A 6,054-nucleotide genomic window follows, 5' to 3' on the forward strand; every position below is an offset into this window, starting at 1 on the left:
TTGGAACGAATCTCTGGAGCTCACCTGCTTCAATTCTCTGGGCTAAAAGTAGGAATAACTTCAAAGCTTTGTAAGATTGGTCAGGTCTTGTCAAGTCAAGATTTGGATGGATGTTCCATAGCATGCCTTGGCACCTGGTTCAATGTTTGACCTCTCTCATCTGTATATATGTATGTATATGTATACATAATCAAAATCTCCTTTGTTGCAACTTGTGTCTATTGCCTCTCACCTTATTGTGCAAGAGAGACTTTGGAATTTTCTGCATGTTTTCTGCATGAGCTCCTATTGGGTAGCTAAAGAAAGTAATCAAATGCATCATCCAAACCCTTGGCTCAGTTTGCCAATGTCTTTCTTGTTTTGGATAGACTCAAATAAAATACAATATTCCAAATGCAGTTCAACAAATGATGAACAGGCAGAAATAATCACTTTTTCAGTATTTTGTATCTTTTGTAGCCACAACCTAATACGCAGTTAGTCCTGTAGGCTCAAAGGTGCACTGCTGTCTCATTTTTAACTCACTATCCACTAGGACACAAAGGTTCTTTTCTGCAAAGCTTCTTTTTGTCTAGTTGACCTGTATATTCCCAGTATACTCCCTTATGTATCTTTTTCCTATCCAATCGCTGTTCTGTTGCCACTCCACTGTTTGCCTATCAGTGGCTTCAAGGATAACTTGGTCCATAATCTTCCATAAATCTCCCTTGGTATTTTATGGATTTCTTTTAATTGTAGCCAAATGCCACATCCATACATCTCTTAAATACCACTAGGGATGGCAACTCCACCACTTCCCTTGTGCAACCTGATGTAATGCCTCCCTCTTCTCCATGAAGAAATTCTTCCTGATATCCAGTCTAAACTTTCCCTGGCACAACCTGAGGTCATTTCCTATGTCCTACCACTTCTCACCTAAGTGAAAAGATTGACACCCTCCACACTGCAGCCTCCTTTCAAGTAGTTGTATAGAGAGATGAGGTCTTCCCTCAGCTACTATTCTCCAGATTGAACAACTCCAGTTCCCTCAGTCACTCATCACGTCTTTTCCCAGTCCTTCTGTCAGTTTCCTTGACTCAGAATCTTTCTATTAGTAAGTGACACAAAATGGAGGCCAGTACTTGAGGTGTAGTCTCACCACTGCCCAGTACACATACTGCCATTGTCCTGCTGGCCACACCATTTCTGATGCAGTCAAGGAAGCCTTTGGTCTTCTTGGTTATGCTGCTGGATCATGCTCTGTGCTGTCATCCAGCATTCCCAGATCCTTGTCTGACAGGCAACTTTCTAGCCTCTCTTGTCCAACTCTACACTGCTGCATGGAGTTGTTATGACCAGAGTGCAGCACCCAACATTTAGCCTCATTGAATGCTGTGTGATTGAACCCAGCCCTTTGATCCAGTCTTCCAACCTTCAAGCAGATCAGCATTCTCGCCTGACTTGGTGTCATCTGCAAACTTACTGAAAGTGCACTTGATCCACCAATCAGCATGGAGAACACCGCTTCTGACCAGCCACTAATCATATTTAACTCCATTTATGTATAGCAGGATTGACTTTTTCTATTCACAATGCAGGCATCTTGGCCCTGGTCTATTGATTTTCATTAAAAGACCTATGGCAACTGCTGTATGGCACATAAAAACAAACAGCTGTTTCCTCATCTTTCCTTGATACTGTGTCACAAGCTCTGTTGTTATGCTCTGACCGTGTCAAGATAACTACTCGCTCTTGTTTCATGGTATTTTTCAATGGAGTCTTCTGTTCCCATGGTTTTATTTTCAGACTGCCTTCAAATGTATTAACAGATCCACTCAAGTGTTTTTTTTTTGTTTTTTTTTTTTTTTGTTTTGTTTTTTTTTGTTTTGTTTTTGTTTTTGTTTTTCCTTTTCATTCAAAAAATATTAAAAAGAAAACACTGAGTTAAATGCATTGTTGATTAAAATACCAGAATTGGAAATGGTAAAGTATTGAATTTGGATCCAAGACTATGGCCTCACACCTGAAAAAAGCATCTCATCCCCTTTCTTTTTTTTTTTCATCCAAGCCCTCCCATACAACTATAACTTATGCTCACGTGTAATAATTGGATTGTGACAGCGAAAAACCCTTAATAAGAACACACCAAGATATCAGTAATCACTGATTACTCTCCAGAATAGAAGCAATCCATACAGAAGCCATGCTAAACATCACCTTTACAGCAGGAGCTGGTTGCAGTCTCCTCCAGGCAGAGGATGGCAGCAGACTCCCAGCAGAAGTAGCTGCTAAGCCACCCATTTGCAAAGGCGTGAGCTGACAGTAGCTGGGAGCAGTCAGCCAAGCAGAGGCCAACTGCAGCAGGCAACTCTATTAGAGGGCTTTTTAATCTTGGGGCACTAATCACTTAATAAAGAAAATCACTGGATTTTAAATTTTAACTCTTACTTAGCCAACTAGGAGAGAGTGTAGCTCAGCAAATACTAAGCTGCTACAGAATTCCTGAGAATGTGAAAACCTTTATAATAGCAAAAAGAGTTTCTGGAGTTCCTGTTCCAGTGCATCTAGTTGCAGCTCGTTGTTGTAAAGCTACCAAAAAATAAAAACATACTATCAAACTGATTTGGTGTTATCGAAATCCATCTCCATTTCAGCTGTTGTCTGGGACTCGTTCCTTCTGCTATTCTGTGGAGCTTTTGCTTTCATAAGGACTCACAGATAATTTTGTCATTGATTCATATCATATACCTTTCTGGTGAAAAGTAGAACTGGTAGATCTATTTTAACAGTATTGATAGTTTTTCCACTTGAAAGAAATAGAATAGTCAGTCATGTTGATTGTATATCTTCTCTCTGCAGTCAGTCTTCACCAGTATCTTGTTTGGGAGTTGTTACCATAAACACAGAATTGAAAGTGTACAAGTCATTGGCAAGTGAGAGAACCTAGGCTTTTTTGGGAGCTAGTTCATGTATGTGTTGCACTACAGCATGGCAGCAATGGAAGCATGAATTTGTAGGTGAGGTAAGACCCCCATAACTTTCATATAGTCTAGCATATTATCTGTGATACAAGGATTAGAAAGATTTTATGGCTCAATAAATTTAAAATCTGGCATAATATATAAAATCTTTTCACTAAGCTGTTCATCTGGCTTGCTACTGTAGAGCAGTTGTTTCAGAATAGTCAGTTATTGATCTAATAACTGCAGATAACAGAAAATCCTGAAGACAGTTGTTCTAGTGAAAAAAAAGAAAAAGTATCTCATTTCTAATCTAGTTCTCTACTATTTAATTTTCAGACACTGGAACATAGTCTACCATTTTCTGCTAAATTAAATAACCCTTCTTATTAGAAATCTTCACACATGTAAAGGTAATTTGGACACAAAATGCATTTTCTCAACAGGCTATTAATCTCTTCTTCTATGTCAGATTCTTCCTGACTGCCCAGCACCTTCACAGCTTTTTTCTGTACCAGTCCCTATTTCTCAGCTGCTCCTTTCACAAGTTTCAAATTCACGGGATCAAGAAGAGGGGTCTTTTTACCACCTGATTATGATATCATTTCATTCAAATTCACCTTGCTCAACAGCCATGAGAAGTTTACTGACCTGGTTACCATCAAGCTGTGCTGATGTGCTCCGTTTACTCTAAATCCTCTTCACTCTTCAAAATTCAGTGAAGTGTCTTAATCTGTGATGTGCCATAGGTTAACACACCTCCTGGTGATATTAACCACAAGTTGTTTAATGAGCAGTCTTAATCACCGTTGAAAGACCCCACCACTGAACTACTTTTATCATTTTCTTTTTAATGGCAACTGTGGATTTTATTTGTTCCAGAGATTTATTAGCACCAATGAGGAAGAATTTCTTCTGCAACGCTTGGTTAGAAATGACTCTATGTTATCAGAAGAAGGGATCAACCTGAGTCAGGCCTAACTCCTCTAGCCTAAAGGCTCATGCTTACTGGGGCTGCTTCATGAGAGGGCAAGAGCTAGGAGCTGAGGGTAAGTCCCTCATCAGCTGTACTCTCAGCACCTGATTAGGGTGAGCTGCAAGTCACTGGTCACAGCCTCAGTTCAGTGACAATCAACTCAAGGCAAGGTGAGAAGTCAGCCCTAGGAAATTCCTGGAAAACCAGACAATAACTCAGGAAGAGCAAATAGGAGGGCAGAATACAGGTACACATCTGAGATGGCTCAGGACCAGTGCTTCTTATGAGAGGAAGATGTATTAATAATGTTTTTACATGACACATAGCCCATAAGTGCTTCTTAACAAGGCAATGAGTTGCACTCTGTCCTCGGAGATTGACAGCAGTGGTTAGGAAATCTAAGGAAATTATTTTAACAGTCTCACCCTTGGAAATGAAAGGTATTTGCTTTCTTGCAGTCTTTCCAGCATGTTTAATAGTGCTAATTGTAAAAAGTAATAATAACAAAATCCCTAAATTTGTTGACCTTTGTGATACATTATCAGTTGTAGATTTAGTTTAAGGCAAGGAATTAGGTAGGAAGAATCTGTCAGGCTGAAATTAGTAATGAAACTATTTGTTCATCAATGATAAACAATCCAGAACCCGAATCTCTGATCAGACAGTCATCCGTGTTTTCACTTAAATACCTGAAATACTGAAGTAAAGTAGCAGACTTGGAAATATTTCAAAGTGAAAATGGAGTATATTTGCTTGGTAACTTACGGTATGATTGTTACTGAAGAGTGAGAGAAAAAGAGTGCTCATTTTTAAACCATAAAAAAAATAAGAGTTGCTGAAGTAAATTACTTTATAGTACTCTTCTTCCTTTTATGTGTAAAGAAAGTGACTCACACAAGTGAAACCCATCCTTCAGAATCATCATCCACCAAATACAGGGTTACATACATAAACTTAATACATACATAATCATATACTCACATACATAATCATAACTCAAAATGTTTTGTTTTTTTTCCCATTTCTTTCTTAATTTCCCTTAGTTTCTTTTCTTTTCTTTTCATATCTGCTCATATGGTGTCTCCCCTTCCCCTCGATTTTCTTTAAATTTCTGGAAATGTACTGATTTCTGTTTGGCTCTAGGTTTCATAAGTCTTGGACATCTGCTGAAGTTTGCATTGTCTGAGACTGGGAATAAACCAAGATTAAGTTTTAGTTACCTTGAGGCCTGATGGTATGAAGTATCTCTTTTAATCCTGGATACTGATGCAGCTGGGTATTTTTGTTGTTTTTATAAAAGTATGTTATGAATAAGATCTGAGAGTAGGATGCCAATCGTAGTGATTCACCTTAGCCAGAATACTTCAGATAGCCCCAAACTCTAAAAGCTTTCTCATTATTTTGCTTATTTGGTTCAGTACCCAGCCATGCAAGTCTAAGTGACCAGACACGGTCCTCCAGTGCCTCGTTGCCTGCAGCCACTGATGCTCATCTGGCTGGACACCTGAGAGTTCCTGTCTCAACTCTTCAGTATTCAGACTCACTGCCTGAAAGACTCACTCACATGGCAAACAGCAGGCTGCATCAGTCCTTCCTCTATCAACCACATCATATGAAGTGATGGGTTTAAATCCTTACCAGCTGCTGAGACAGGTGCTTAAGCAACACTCCTCTTTTAAGTATACCTATCTGTGAAAAGATCAGATAGTTCCCTAATGGCACACTGTAAACCTGTATCATTAATAAAGCTCAGTAAGTCCTATTCTTCTGCCTCTGCCCCCTCTCATGCATCACATAGAAGACACTCAGCATTTACCTCTGGTCTGCAAACTCAGCAAGGCAGCGTGGTACTTGCAGTCACTGCTGAGATGCAAGTAATGCACTGCAAGATTGTTTTGCCAATATTATGATGAAGGGTAAAACCTCTCTTTCATCACACGCACTAAAGTATTAATTGCTTTAACAGATGTAATCTGCAGTGGTGCTGTCATCGTCTTGTTCAGTGCAACCATTCTTGAGGTTTTGTTCCATACCAAGGAACCCTTCATTGTACTCCCCACCTTAAATTCATTTAATACCAAACGTTATCAAACTGCAAAATGTATGTACAAAAGAGTAGTATGACACAGCTTCAGCTAG

Source organism: Tympanuchus pallidicinctus, unplaced genomic scaffold (assembly GCF_026119805.1).
Source record: "Tympanuchus pallidicinctus isolate F22 unplaced genomic scaffold, pur_lepc_1.0 scaffold27, whole genome shotgun sequence".
Classification (NCBI taxonomy): Eukaryota; Metazoa; Chordata; class Aves; order Galliformes; family Phasianidae; genus Tympanuchus; species Tympanuchus pallidicinctus.